Genomic DNA, 17,335 nt, shown 5'->3' with positions numbered 1-17,335 from the left:
CTAAAATAACCTCATAACGTGATAAATGTTGACCTATAGGTATGACCATAGAAAAATAAATAGAGGGTATGATCATGTCGTGTCCGGACCCTCGAGCTGACAGACAGATTGGAGTTGTAGATTCTTGCAGAAACTAAGTTCTCGATGTGGTCCTGACAGAACAGCTTTATTACCTTACCATATGTCAGCAAGTAAGCGCGTTTACAATGTGTTAATGGTTTATATAAATTTCGGCAGATTGATAAGAGAGGACGCTAGTCAGAAGTCCTTTCTCATCTAACCTCTTGACTGTCGTCTTTCTTGACCTTGGGGTCAGGCTTCAATAGAAGTCTTACATTTGGTTGTTATATTTTATAAGTTTTATAAATAGAACGAATATGTTAAATGAAGCAAACCGTTTTAATTCAAGCGGTACAATTTAAATGAGGCAAGACTGACTAAGAAAACGGAATAATTGGAACATAAATTTGGAAGTTCAGATTCCAGTCTGACGAAATCCTTACAGATTCTAACGAAATGAAAATTTGTTTGAAAAGGCGACTGGATTATCCAACAAATTTGATCCATTCCGAATTGAATGTTTTTAGAATTGACCAAATTTATAAATACTCTTTAATGAAATTCTATCACAACAATAGAATGAAATTTGTAGCTTAGCCACATGATCATAATACAAGACGAAATGAAATTTTTAATGTAGTTGAACCTAAATGTTTCACATCTGCTGCTTTACTACACATTACAAATTATGGTCCACGTCTATATAATTCGATAATAAAATTTCATCCAGAATTGACTACTTTAAGCAATGAAATTTTCAGATCCAGAATTAAAAAATTTATGACAGACTTTCCTGTATTTATATTATGTACCATGTATTGTAAAACAAGTTTATTCCTATCCTAAGTATATTTTTTCTATCTTATCTTGGTTACTGTATTAACATGACCTGTACTAATTATACTACTAATAATAATTTAATATTAATCGTCCAATCTCAACATCGTCCCTTTTTGCACTCAGTTATTACTAGTATTATTATTATTATTACTAACTTTATTATTGTCATCTTTATGTGACCTTTTTTCTTAAGTACTTTGTCGTATATTTATGTAACGGAACTGTCCCCGAACACTAGCTTTGCTCTTTCGGGGTACTTTAATGTAACGTTTTTTATGTATATGTTATTATTAAATAAATAAATAGATAGATAAATAAATAAATAAATTACACATTTTTAATAATTGGGTGCTGTTCATGGTTATAATGATAAGTAACCATGAGCAGCACCCAATACTCTCCAATTATTAGAGAGTATTTGGTAGCACGTAAGGTAGTACATTGTACTGTCTTCCTCTTCAGCCAGAACCTCAACTAAGCTTGGCGGTACAGTCGTTCGAGCTATATATTTATAGTGTTCCGTAAATGCACTTTAAAATATTAAACCACCTATTGCTTACATTTCACATTAAGTTACCAGGTTTATTTACAATATACACAACTCAGTGTGTTACAGCATTATAATACACATATTTACAGTTAATTCATACGTTAAACACACAAGCCTATAGAAAATGTACTGTATATTACCTTACTTTACACTGCTTTCCCCTCCTTCATGGTACATTTGTTGCAATGAACAACAATATATTTCAGCCGTGGCGAGAATGCGACTCGCGAGACATTGTGGCTCGCAGTGAGAGCTATGCATTTCTTTTGCTTCTAACCTACTCCAACCCCCACCCTCTCACTCATTGGAGTCAAACTCCGTTCCATTTGTATTTGTCTATGATCTGCGAGTGGCATATGCCTCTCTCGAAACCATGGACCTCTACAAAAATTAAAGTTTCAAATAGGATGGGAGGACGCATTTTTTTTGCTGTCAATGTGATGAGAAAATTAAATGTATGATTTGTTCACGAGTATTACCAGGAAAACGGTTGTATAACATAAAACGCCATTATCCTACATGTTGCTCATGAAACATTAAAAGTTATGTGTTAATAATAATAATAATAATAATAATAATAATAATAATAATAATAATAATAATAACAATTAGAGTGTTAGTTGGCAGACCGGAGGGAAAGAGACCTTTGGGGAGGCCGAGACGTAGGTGGGAAGATAATATTAAAATGGATTTGAGGGAGGTGGGATATGATGGTAGAGACTGGATTAATCTTGCTCAGATAGGGACCAATGGCGAGCTTATGTGAGGGCGGCAATGAACCTCCGGGTTCCTTAAAAGTAAGTAAGTGAGTAAGTAATAATAATAATAATAATAATATCATCATCATCATCATCATCTCTGTACATCGACCCTTTTTCAGCAGATGTACGAATAATGCGGTTAGCTCTTCAATTTAAACTCACTGATTTACTATGTGATGTCAAATGAAAGCTACATGTAAGGACTTGACAAATGTTGAACTTTCAAATCTTTGCCAAAAAAAAAAATAAATACCCAAAGCTTTGTTCTTTCGCTTGCTCTGTTGAAGCCATGTTCGCTACAAAATTATTTTCAACAATTAAAATATTAAAAACCAAATTTAGATCACGGCTGACAGACAAATACCTTCGTGATGAACTACGACTGGCAGTAAGTGACGTAATTCCTGATTTTGAAACTTTGTCGCAGAGACATTCTGAAGACAATTAATTTTAGGTTGTGATATTATTCATTTATTGTTCATTTCTTTCTTCGTTACACGTACTAAACATTAGTTTGTAGCCTTGTACTGTATAAAATTATATTTAAGTGCTTGACGTAAGGAAAATGAAAATCCGTTAATAAGTCAGACAGTTGCTTCATTTCCCCTTCGGGTGTCCGCCTCCCTTCATAGGTGCTATGCACGTTGCAGATTACACAGTGGCTCGGCGCACAACTACATTTTCGCCACGGCTGATATATTTCATCAGAGATTGAGAGGTGAACCTCTTACGATATTCAGTTAGGCAGTGTTTACAGTGCGAAAAACTTCTCAGTGGCAGTGGCAAATTAAAAATATGACGCCTACCGATACATAATTATTTTAGTTAATTTCGCAACGCAATATGCAATATTAATTCTTAAAATTACGGGGCAAAAAAAATAAATTAAGGAAAGTAGACTTGCGAGTATAAGAAAAGTATTCTCCTCTCGCTAAAACTGTCCGTAGAGAAGTGCTGAAGTCAACAAATAGCTGCAGCTTCAAATGCCGAGAATTATTTGCATTCAGCATATCTCATCGATGTTTTGATGTAAAAGTAGGTAAATGCTACGAAATTAAGTAAATAAGTAGGGAAGAATGAGAAGAATTACGATGGGAAGTAAAGAAATGCTATAGTAGTGCAGATGTACGAATAAAGAAGTGAAGACGTGTGGATGAATGTGAGGAATAAGAGAGGAAGTTAAGAAATATGCCGGAAAGTGTAGAAGTACGGGAGTAAGCCAAAAAACACCGTCGAAAAATGGTATATACGTGCTATGAAATCACGTCCACTGCCAGTGAGTGGAGAGCATAAAGTCAGATTATCTGAGAGGTACAACGCCACCGACACTCGTGACGTCATTAAGTCATTCTGTGTAGTAAACTTATATTCTCTCAATATGATTATACTCCATTTGCGCTCTTTAACCCTAGGAGCCATGCATCCATTATAGAGGCCAGTTGGTATTTTGGTCATGACTTGATATAATGTTATAAATTGTATGTCATATATAAAATACGTTGATATTCTTTAATTTTATATAACATTAAAGACATTGCACTTGATTAAAACAAATATTTTTTGTAATATTTATTTTTTTCTTTAAAAAGGAGTAAAATTATTTCAACTGTAGTCAAATGAAACCCCGTCTCTTTCCATGCGTACCATTACACCGATTGTTTCACATAGGCTCTCCCCATCCTCTACCACAGACTCGATTGACTGCAGTGGCCGGGACGCGAACCTACGATCTTAGGCACAATATGCTGGCTGGACATATCTTATGCGCCTTAAACCGCTCGGCTAACGAACCCAACACGAATTTATCCAATTATGCAGGTATACGAACTCTGATTAAGAGTTAGAATTTGCGTGCAATAGTGGCATAAGTCTTCCGGCTTCTCAGCTTATCTGAGAGGTACAACGCCACCCACACTCGTGACGTCATTAAGTCAGTCTATGTAGTAAACTTATATTCTCTCAATATAATTATACTCCAGTTGCACTCTTTAAATAAGTAAGTGGATGAATGTGAAGAACTAAGAGATGAAGTTGAGAAATGTGCCTGAAATGTAGAAGTAGCGTCAGCTTCCATGCATACCATTACACCAATTGTTTTACATGGGCCCTCCCCATCCTTTACCACAGGCTCAGTTGACTGTAGTGGCCGGGACGCGAACCTGCGATCTTAGGCACGATATGCTGGCCGGACATATCTTGTGTGCCTTAAACCGCTCGACTAACGAACCCAACACGAACCCGATTATGCAGGTATACGAACATTTGGTTAAGAGTTACACATTTGTATGCAATAGTGGTATAAGTTTTCCAGCTTCTAAGTGTTAAATATTTATTTATTTATTTATTTATTTATTTATTTATTTATTTATTTATTTAACCTCGTAGAGATAAGGCCATCAGGCCTTCTCTTCCCCTCTACCAGGGGATTACAACTACAATATTAAGAATACAACTACAATTATAATTACAATTAATATTAAATTTACAAATACAATAAAAATCAAAGTACTAAAAGATTAACTGATTAATAAAAGCTAGACAGTTTATTGTAAAAATTAAGAAGAGAGAAGCTTTTCTTTTATTGATTAAGTAAAAATTAAACCTACTCTACGCAGTAAGAAAATGCTTAATAAGCTTGCTTTTGAAGGCTACTAAATTCCGACAGTCCCTGATGTCACTGGGTAGGGTATTCCACAAGCGCGAGAGCGAGATTGTGTATGATGATGAATACGATGATGTCTTATGTGATGGTATAAGTAGCGTTTATGTAAGGTTTATGTTTTGAATCACAGACAAACTTAAGTCACAATTAGTATGAGTCACTATTCCATGTATGTTTATTTTTCACCGTTGAAATGATTACTAGCAATGCTTTCAACTCTTTCATACACATGGCAGTGATGTCAGTTATTTAATTCCCTACTAGATGACCCTTTCTCAAGGATAAGAGGTCTTTTATAATTGAACAGATATTTTAATACTTTATAATAAATGCAAATACTGGCTGCAGGAAAGTCGCTAAAGGAATCTGATGCATACTTAACCCAGGTTTGCTAAAACTTGAACAAAGGCATTTTTAGAAATGACGGATTCAATTATATTAGTGATGTTTCATTTTTGGTAGCCTCTGAGTTCCGGCTGTCTGAAAAACTTAAAAAAGTACATTTGTAAGGCAGTAACTTTTTTATTTTGTCTTGTCACATAAACCTTACAAGAAAAAGTAATTATGATGTGTATCCTCCAGCTTTCCTTTACGTCTTTTAGTAGTTCTTAATTTATTCTACATACAAAAATGAGATTCATTTTATGAAAGAATGCTATAGAGTTATCCTAATCGTTTACTTTGCTTGTGGCAGAGTAAGAGAGAGAGAGAGAGGTCGAGCTATACTCAAAACTATTGATCGCATCATGTCAAGGGAAAAAACTGGACGCAGACAAGGAAGAAATGACTAATGTGTTTACCTTCATAAAAGGCTGTCGTGAAATTTCGATTAATATATTGAACGTTCAGAAAAAGAATGTAGGTTGCAGATATAGTTATCACTCTTACAAATCACCATTAAGAGAATTGTTAAGGGAACAAGCGACTGAGTACCTGGAGAATACTTTAAAGTAACGTAAACTGTTTCAATGAATATCTCACTCGTCATACAATTCAGATCTTTGATACTTCGAAAGAAGTGTATAAAATCCCTGTTTGTTTGTTTGTTTCTTTCTTTCTTTGCTTGCTTGCTTGCTACACTGAACAACAAATTTTTACTTTTTTGTCTTGCTCCGGAACAAAAATATGTGAATTTATTCATATGTGTGCCCTAAATCTGAATTTAAAATCCAAATTGCCCCATTAAGTACCATTTACCGGGGAAAATGAATTAAATTTTTATTAAAAAAAAACTTATTTCTTTTATTTTTTATTTTTTTTCCTTTCTTTTTTTTTTAATTTTTCACTGCTACTGATAAAATTACAACACACTAGGGATTCAAAATGCCTGATAACACTTTAAAACATATACTGAATACAAAAATGGTGTTATATATAGAGGATTTCACTTTAAGAAAATAGCATTGAACATATGGAGGCTGTTCCAGAAACTATTTATAAGTATTTTTCTTCAGAACTGGGAATTAATTCGTTTCATTTGATTCATAGAACATAATTTCATTGAGAACTAGATCGATTTCGTATGCTAAAATTGTGTTACACCTTTAAAATTACCATATATTTAATCTACGAATAACGGGGTAACAGCTAAATTGATGGAATAGTCTTCCGCTCTCTTGCCAAAGATCTCCGCTGAAAAACATAACAGACAAATAGGGGTGGTACAGTTAAGACTAAGATTTCACACTGATAAAACACGCTTATTTGAAAAAATACACAAAATTTAACTGTCAGCAAAACAACAAAGGCATTAGGTATGTATCTTAGGTTCTTATTTGATTACAGTGTGAAGTTAATAATGGAAAGAGTGTGCTAAACATAATCCTAAATTTGTATTATAAGCACTTCGTAACATTTTTAATAACGGAAAGTGTGTGCTGCACATAATCTTAAATTTGTATTATAAGCGCTCCATAACATTTAATAACGGAAAACGTGTGCTGCAAATAATCTTAAATTTGTATTATAAGCGCTTCTTAACATTTGATAACGGTAAACGTGTGCTGCACATAATCTTAAGTCTGTATTATAAGCACTTTTTAACCCAATAAAATAACAGTTTTATTATTATTATTATTATTATTATTATTAGTATTATTATTATTATTATTATTATTATTATTATTATTATTATTATTATTATTATTATTCAAAACTTGTGATGTACTATAAGCAGTAACATCAGCTGCTGTCAAGAAGTCAAAAGGAGAATAGCAATGGCAAAGGAAGCTTTTAATAGAAAAAGGACCTCAGGAGAAAGAACTAAGGAAAAGACTAGTGAAGTGCTTTGTGTGGAGTGTAGCATTGTATGGGGCAGAAACATGGACATTATGACGAAGTGTAGAGAAGCTAATAGAAGCATTTGAAATGTGGATATGGAGAAGGATAGAGCGTGTGAAATGGACAGACAGAGTAAGAAAGTTGGAAAAGTGGATGAAGAAAGAATAATGCTGAAACTGATCAGAAAGAGGAAAAGGAATTGGCTGGGTCACTGGTTGAGAAGAAAGCTCCTTCTGAGGGATGCACTGGAAGGAATGGTGAACGGGAGAAGAGTTCGGGGCAAAAGAAGATATGAGATGATAGACGACATTAAGATGTAGGGGAGAGTCTCTCAAATTGGACCAATTCCAACATTTTCTAATTTTTTGTCAAAACGGAAACACTTAAAATTTTCACTTTATCACCAAAACATACCTTGACATTTTAAAAATACACATGTAAAACTACAATACGTTATAAGTAACAGTTTAGACAATACCAAACAAAATGTAATGATCTGCACTCGGTCCAATATGCAAGAAAGGTCTTCTAAATTGGACCTGGAGTTTTTAAATTGAACCACTTTTATCATTCTTATGGTTTGGTTTATTAATGAGCTAGACGTTACATGAATTTAACTTTAACGATTATAGAACAATTTTATGCTTGAACACTTAACACATTTTGCACAAAACTACTGAACACACTTTGCACAAAAGTACTTTTTATATTGATCTTTATTTTTGTCTTCATTTTAATCTTCTCCATCTTCATTGACGTTCTTCGTTTTGTCTTCATCATCGTCTACGTCTCCGTTTTTATCGATGTTCTGGTGTTCATTTATTTTACATCGTCATATTTTTTATACATTTCCATCTTATCATCATTTTGGTCTTCTACATAATTGTTGTCTTGGTTCTCGGTTTCGGTGTTGTCTTGGTCTTCGACATCATTGTTGTTTTTGTCTTTATGTTCGTCTTCATCATGGTATTTATTTCACAATTGTTTTTGTTTTATCTTTGTCGTAATTTTTATCTCGTATGTTGTCTTTTTTCTTCAACTTCATCGTCTCCGTCTTCATTTTCCTTTCCTTTATCTAATTATCTGAAATTTCATCTTCCAAGATCCACTCGAACGCCTTCCGAGGTTACGGCCGCTTAGCTGAAAGTTGTACCTAGTGCTCTGTATCTTACGAGATGAATTTCAAACTAACTTTACTAGGCCTGGTTGTTACTTTTGATGTGAAACACTCGCGTATTGTTATTTGGATTCTTACATTTCATTACATAAGCAAAAAACAATATTATAAATAAATCTAATAACGGTCCAATTAAAAAACCTTTTCGGTTCAATTTGCAGGAAACAGTAAATTTATTTCTCTAGACATCCAACAAAACTTAAAAAAGGCACAGATTTATGTAACTTCGTGAAAAGGTATGTTGTTCTACATACTACTGCACAGTATTAATAAAAAATCCCTCACTCAACTGCCTTTTCTTAAATATCTTACGATAATGGTAACGACAATAACATCAGAAGCTTTTTAAAAAAATAAAACTGTGTTACTAAGTTTACATGATTGCCAACTGCGCAATATTTACAAACTTAGATGAGGGAAGCTCGTAGTTCATAAATCTACCACTAGACGGCAGGTAGTGCATTAGGTTACTTGAAAAAACGATCGGTCCAATTTGCATGCTGGTCCAATTTCAGGTACTTTCCCCTATGCATCATATGCGGAGGCAGAAAATAGGAAAGGCTAGATAATGCTGGGTTTGCAGTGAAATACTTGCCCTTGGGCAGAACACTATGAATGAATTATTACTATTATTGTTATTATTAGTAGTGGTGATGGTGGTGGTGGTGGTAACGGTAACTTTTTAGGTCCCTAAAACTGTATTTTAATGCGTACTTTCGATCATTCTAGACTGCTCGGGAAAAAGAGTATAAGTCAAACTACACAACTTTTCAGTACAATCAATTTAATACTTCACAATCTTACTGTTTGCTAATGTTTCATACTAGAAAACTGATTTTTACATATTTATTGCATGGGAATGAATACTTTGAATTAAACTGGAGAAACACTTATGGAATTATATGGAAATAAAGAAAAGCTGACTTATATTATCTGGACCACAATCTCACAGTGACTTACAGTATACTAAAGTGACCCAGTCAAAAGTACTAACTTATGCAACATTTTAATACTCTTGCTACTAGTACCAGTGAAGTAATTAACAACTTTCTTTCCAGCCCATGACCTTTTTGCACTAAAGCAATAAAAATAAAATTTCTCATTATTAAACAAAGTCTACAAACTGGGGCCTCCGAGAACAATCTTCATTCAGTACCTATCATTCAGTGATTGTAATGCTGTTTGCAATGACTGGGAATAAAACAATTTGAAAAATTAAAGTGAGTCAAATATTAATCTAACTAAATGTCAGAAAAATCATCATCCTCATCACAATACACATCTCGGGCCTCTGTGGTCTTCAGTGTCGTACAGAGTTCATGGAACACTGGATATATCAATGTCGGAATGTCCGAAGATTTTTTTCTCTTTTGATACATTTAAGGTACTCTGATACAACCTTCTGGATGCTAAATCAACTTCTATCTGACCTCTTCACAAAACACAGATGGTTCTGAATGGTTCTTCCTCATTTATAGAAGTTTTGGACAAAATACTTGTCTCCTTAACGTAGCAGAGCCATTTGATATCATGCCAAAGAAAGGCATTACCATTAGTGTCTTTTGTTCTCATCATCATACTAGTCTTTATTAAATCACCAAAGTTTAAACAATTCCCATGAAGAAGTTGCAGTGCCTTAAATATATTTTTCTTTCTAGCTCCACGCATAACTGGTACCAGTCACATGAATGTGCTATTGGAACATCCAGACGTTTCTTTTGCTCCTCTGTTAGACCATAATCTACGTCGCATTTCATATGACTGTGACCACTAACCATACATTTATGGTCAATAAATTCAAGATTAGAATTTTCTTTCATTGCTACAAGAAACATAGCTGACATATGCGGATTTTTATTTTGTCTTCCGCATGCGTCTCAGTAGAGAACTACTCTCCTTATTTCTGGTGGCAATGAAGTAATTTCTTTGTAGACAGAAGTCCCAATTTGATTGCCTCCTCGTCCACCTTCAGCTTCATGCCACATGAGACACTTTACATCTCCACTTTCTGTTTCATGCGTAGTCAGATTGAAGGTCCATAGATGTCTCTTGTAAAATGCAATATGAATTGAGAAGAGGGGCTGGTAGACACTGTTGCAAGTCAAAGGTGTAGCAGCATAATGCACTGTCTGTCTTCGCCAACTTCTTATCTTCGTCCTTCATAAGAGATGCATTATCTGCTTCAGCATGGTGAATATGATCTCCTCTTGAATTTGATTTCTCTCTGTTTCATCCCGTGAAACTTTCAGTTTGTTTGCTAATATGTCACATTTATGGCATGTATCTATTTTTGATTCTTTGAATGAAATTATTAAGTTTATGAAACTTCCTTTCATAAATGAGTCTTGAAACTGGATGTTCCTGGTATTTTCCACCGTATAGTTTCTTCATTTTCTGCAGATTGAGATGTGGTGGTTAATATTTTCTTGAGCTTTTTCGGGCGAGTATAGTAAGAATAAGCCGTGTAGAATAAGCCACATGCTTACTAGTCGGTTTCTGTCAGATGCGTTTCCAATTCACTTGGGCTGAAGCAAGGAGATGCACTATCACCTTTACTTTTTAACTTTGCTCTACAATATGCCATTAGGAAAGTTCAGGATAGCAGAGAGGGTTTGGAATTGAACGGGTTACATCACCTGCTTGTCTATGCGGATGACGTGAATATGTCAGGAGAAAATCCACAAACGATTAGGGAAAATACGGGAATTTTACTTGAACCAAGTAAAGAAATAGGTTTTGAAGTAAATCGCGAAAAGACAAAGTATATGATTATGTCTCGTGACCAGAATATTGTACGAAATGGAAATATAAAAATTGGAAATTTATCCTTTGAAGAGATGGAAAAATTCAAATACCTGGGAGCAACAGTAACAAATATAAATGATACTCGGGAGGAAATTAAACAAAGAATAAATATGGGAAATTCCTGTTATTATTCGGTTGAGAAGCTTTTATCATCCAGCCTGTTGTCAAAAAATCAAAGTTAGAATTTATAAAACAGTTATATTACCGGTTGTTCTTTATGGTTGTGAAACTTGGACTCTCACTTTGAGAGGGAAACATAGGTTAAGGGTGTTTGAGAATAAGGTGCTTCGGAAAATATTTGGGGCTAAGAGGGATGAAGTTACAGGAGAATGGAGAAAGTTACACAACACAGACCTGCACGCATTGTATTCTTCACCTGACATAATTAGGAACATTAAATCCAGACGTTTGAGATGGGCAGGGCATGCAGCACGTATGGGCGAATTCAGAAATTCGTATAGAGTGTTAGTTGGAAGGCCGGAGGGAAAAAGAACTTTGGGAAGGCCGAGTCTTAGAAGGGAGGATAATATAAAAATGGATGTGAGGGAGATGAGATATGATGATAGAGACTGGATTAATCTTGCTCAGTATAGGGACTGATGGCGGGCTTATTTGAGGGCGGCAATGAAACTCCGGGTTCCTTAAAAACCAGTAAGTAAGTAAGACTCGTATAATGGAAAGGAATTAATATAATCCTGAACGTCCTTAATTTTCTTCTCACTGTGCTTCTTAGGTGAAGAATCAAGGCCTCACTTGTCATCGCATACTTGGCCCGAAACACTTAAGTTTCTGTTTATAAGTGTAAGAGTTATGAACTTATTTGTCTCATCAAAAGTTTTCATGAAGCAGCCTTTACATACAGGAATTCTCTGACCATTGACGCTCAAGTGAAATATGTGTGTTAATAAACGAAATTTTTATTTTTCTGGACCCTGTGTCCTCTTTCTAGATGTGGCAGTACGTTTAGAATCAATGTAACTAAGTAAGCTACAAAGAATATAACAACTAACTGACTTATATTATTAGTGCCAAGGAAGGTCTCAAGATTGGTATGGCCGTAATAATATAAATTGACTTATATTCTTTTTCCCAAGCAGGATTTTCTAATTTTATTTATACTAAAACAACCATTGTGTTTTACATTGTATTAATACATTATTTTACTTATATTGTTTATACCAGTCTGTAGAACGTATCATGGTGTAACATAATATTGACTTATCTTATTTTGGCCATTTTTTACTTATACTCTTTTTCCCGAGCAGTCTAGCATTATGGAGTCTAGTTGAGTTTTCATTGACCGTTGACCTAATACTGTATATTGGTTCAAATATTTTTCCGAAAGCTTTCATTTCGTATTTCTATGTAACTTTCCCCGACTCCCTGGTAAGACACCACATATAATAATAATAATAATAATAATAATAATAATAATAATAATAATAATAATAATAATAATAATAATAATAATAATGATAATAATAATAATAACAATAATAATAATAATAACAATAATAATATTTTTTATTTTATTGGGTTATTTTACGACGCTGTATCAACATCTAGGTTATTTAGCGTCGTCTGAATGAAATGAAGGTGATAATGCCGGTGAAATGAGTCCGGGGTCCAGCACCGAAAGTTACCCAGCATTTGCTCGTATTGGGTTGAGGGAAAACCCCGGAAAAAACCTCAACCAGGTAACTTGCCCCGACCGGGATTCTTACCCGGACCACCTGGTTTCGCGGCCAGACGCGCTGACCGTTACTCCACAGGTGTGAACAATATTAATATTAATAATAATAATGATGCTTATTATTATTATTATTATTATTATTATTATTATTATTATTATTTATTCTGACGAAGTTAAGGTCATCAGGCCTTCTCTTCCACTTAGCCAGAAACGAAAGAAACTGATATAATTTTACTAATATTTAAAGAACATATAAAAAATTGATACAGTCATAACAAGCACAAGTTGAGTAAATTAATGCGAATATACTAAATAATAATTACAAAATAATATAAGGCTCGAAGTTACATTCAATGAACCATTTCGGTTCAGAAAAACCAATGTTTGATACGCCACTGTTGCCCTCTACTTTCGTCTGTGTCTGTGTCTATTCTCTCTTCCAGCGCGTTGGAACTGGACTCACGTAAACGAAGACTAACTCCATACTTGGGCTGACTTGACAATCCCTGGCCTAAGTGAAATGGGTAAGTGTTGGATATACAAACACATTATTTTATAACGTTGCTTTTTTAAAATAGAAGATAAACGGTAAACTATAAAATATAACGGATTATATTCATTTACGCCGTAAGGTGTACTGTTGTGGACGTCACAACACAAAACAAGCATTTGTTGACATCAGGTTGGATGGGCAATAGTTACACTTTGGAAGTAATCCATATGAAGTCCCAGAAACAAAAAATGTCCGAATCTTGAAGTTCCTTACAGAGCACGATTCATACCACAAAGATTTAACAACGGTTTTCAACCTATTACTACTTGAATAGTATTACAGGAAGCTATTTAACAACTAATGTAAAAACACGAAATTAATCTCAAAATAAGATCAAATTAATGCCTGTCATTATTAAAAAAAAACATAAGCTACATACATACAACCTTCATAATGACAATTGAGGCGTTCATAGCTAAAGTGGATGGATATTTCCATATTAGACGTAGTTTTGAGATAATAGGACTTAAAGTTAACTTGCTCTAGTGGATTATTTAATTTCACTAGCAATAATTTTATTGTTTCATTCTCAAATTCTAGATTTATAAAACATAAACGATTGTGATGTTAATTGATGCAGCGCTTTGGTAACTTGATCCACTATGGCTCAGAATATCGTGAATAATTAATAATCTGAGCCAAAAGTGACTGGTGTCACCTACCGGCGAATGCTTGGAATTAAGACTTGATCCATTACTGCTCGGAAAAGATTCAACCTCAGATGATAATCAGAAAATTAATTAAACTCAATTTTTGAAAATTTGTGACTTGATCCACTTTAGCTTTGAACGCTTCAATTCATCGCAAGTATTCCAGTAGCTCTGAGCTAGCGTGCTTGCTCGTAGACTACGAACTTCAGGGATTGGATAGCCTACTGTTGAAGACAGAGTTTTTTTTTATCAATTAACTTATACAAGTTAATTTCGTTTACCATCATTCTATTTTACTACACGATTTACATCACCAGGAACTATCAAATACCTAAGAAGTAAATTTTAAAATTGTATCTGAAAAATTAGACGCTATGAACTACAAAACATATCTGTCCGATTATTAACGGGAGTCACTGTACTTAAAGTCAGTCTGGAGCACTATTACGATGTAACATACACTGTTATCTAACAAAATTTTTATTTTAAATAACGATACAAAATTTTCACCTCTTCTTACCTCTCTTCCAATCGGCGTGTCTGGTGACTGGTACTCCTTTGTTGCAGCTTCTAATCGCCTTTGAAATTTTGCCCCAACCTATAAATTTGACAATCATTTATAAGACAGAAATGTAACATCAAATGAAAACAAAGTATAACAATGAAACTGTAATTAGAATGAAATGGATTTGAGAAAAAGTACGAGGAGCGATACATAAATTTCCGAGTTTGTATTTCTAATCAGCCATAATTTAGCAAAATGATCGATGCTGGAATTCTGAAATATACTCGAGAAATATAGTTAGGTAATACTCTCAGGGATAGGTTTCTTCTGTTTATATAGTTTCACGTAAAATGTTCATTCTTCCAATCCTCCGTATTTCTGAAGCAATAGATCTGCCTCTCAATCTCAATTTAATTGGTTCATAAATGAAGAAATGTATTAATAAATTCAGACCTATAAGTGTACCTATCCCTATTACATGACAATTATACAATGCTTTTTTCCGCGTATGGATGCAAAATATGCGAGAACTCCACATGCAGAAAGTAGCGATTTTGTTGATAGATATTTTCCAAAGCGCATTTCTACTTGTACAACTTTAACCAATAGAATGGATGCAATTTTATTTATATGTTGTGTAGGCTACTTCCCTGTATTACCGAAGTTGTTCCAAATGCTGTCAGTATGCAATCATAAATTCATTACCATTTTAAACGAAATTCGTATTCATTCGCAAAGTTCTTCAGTCGTAATTCTTATAATTTTTGCTCTGATATTTCCTTTAAATTCCTGTACAGTATGCGGATTATTCATTGCAGACTTTCTTGTACAGTATATGCGGGTTATTCATTGCAGACGTTCCTTTTTTAAGGTTTCCAATAAAAACAGTCACATAGAGTAAGGTCTGGTGAATGTACGGGCCGTAACTCTCTATTATGCCGTATTAACTCCAAAGAATACTCACCAGACATGTTGTTTCTGAATACAATTGTCAACAATGATTTTGTTAAATGAATAATTTTTACCTCTACTCATGTTGTTTGATGTGATGGTTCTGAATATTAAGTTATAATTGTCCACACCTGTGGAGTAACGGTCAGCGCGTCTGGCTGTGAAACCAGGTGGCCCGGGTTCGAATCCCGGTCAGGGCAAGTTATCTGGTTGAGGTCTTTTCCGAGGTTTTCCCTCAACCCAATACGAGCAAATGCTGGATAACTTTCGGTGTTGGACCCCGGACTCATTTCGCCGGCATTATCACCTTCATATCATTCAGACGCTAAATAACCTGAGATGTTGATACAGCGTCGTAAAATAACCCAATAAAATTTAAAAAAAAATTAAGTTATAATTGCTCTATTGGGCTCAATTTTTTAAGACGTTTACATTTTTTGTGCCCCAGATAGCCCATTATCTCTATTTCAGTATATTTAAAAATATATTATTTCATATTAATATTATCTCTTTATTAATATTTGCTATAATTGTTGGCAACTATGATAAAAATAATGGTTTATTGCTATTAGAATAAACTACAATAGTTACTGTACATTTCAGTTCAAATTAAGTAATGTTCTCTTATGCCTGCCTGCCTGCCTGCCTATCTACCCGCCTACCTACCTATTTGAGTCGGCTATTTGAGAAACCATACAAGTTAATTTTTAGCCAAATGAAATTTATTGTGTTTATGACATTAATACATGTATTTGCATATCTGTAAGATAAAGTAGACATGCCCGTCTTATTTTAAGCGATGATGTCATGACAGCATTTCCCCGAAGAGCTGAAAATCAAAAGATTTTATGAAACTATATTTTCCTGTTCTAGTCATAACAAGAGATGACGCACCTGAGGAACTGTAGTGTGGAACTTCAGTGATTCCACTTTCCGACGTTTTTATTTTCGGTTTGTAATTTGAAGGACAAAATAAGTTATGCACTAAATTTGTACTTAAATATATTTGTTCTCAATAACTAATACAAAAATAAATATTAATTCATAGTGTTCTGTCCAAGTTTAGGTCTTTCGCTGCAAACTCAACATTCTCCAGTCTTTTCTATTTTCTGCCTTCATTTTAGTCTCCGCATATGATTAATTTATCTTAAGGGAACCCGTATGTTAAAATTGACCAAAATATGCATTTTTAGATTTTTACTTAATATTATTCCTTATTCAATTCTGAACAGATTGATATATACATCATTAGCGGTAGGACCTTTTTGAATGTCTTTTTATGACTTTAAATGGCTGAGTGTGCGTGGGTATTTAAATGCATGCTAGCGTCACGCCCACTTCTGTAGTTCGTTCGACTGCAGGCTGTTTCTATCATTATTTTCTCCTTGAATTCATGTAAGAAGAAGAAGAAAACATGTACAAGACGAAAATTGTGTTGGCTACTCTGTTCTAGCACAGAGTAGCCAACAGTGCTTTGCTTGTTACAGTTGTGAGAGTGAATTAGCACGTGGCTTTGTTTATTGTGATTTTGTGGTGTTGTGAATATAGTTCATAGTGCTCTTATTGTGTAAATATGCCTAGAAGAAAGAGTTTTAATAAAGGGAAAAAACGTAAGTTCCGTGGCAATCAATATACAAATACAAACAGTGTTAGTTGTACCCCCAGCATTGAGGTTAGGGCAGAGAAAAACAATGAACCTACACCTAGCTCATCCAAGAAAAAACTTGTTTATTTGGAGAATGAGAATATAACAGGTACTGAAGGTCAAAATGTGTCATCATCTAGTAATAATAATATTATTATAGATTTAGGTATACTATCTGACTTCATAAAACAGCATGTGAAATG

The sequence above is a fragment of the Periplaneta americana genome, chromosome 1 (genome assembly GCF_040183065.1).
Source record: "Periplaneta americana isolate PAMFEO1 chromosome 1, P.americana_PAMFEO1_priV1, whole genome shotgun sequence".
NCBI classification, from domain to species: domain Eukaryota; kingdom Metazoa; phylum Arthropoda; class Insecta; order Blattodea; family Blattidae; genus Periplaneta; species Periplaneta americana.
The sequence above is the reverse complement of the archived record's forward strand: the minus strand, read 5'-3'. Positions refer to the sequence as shown.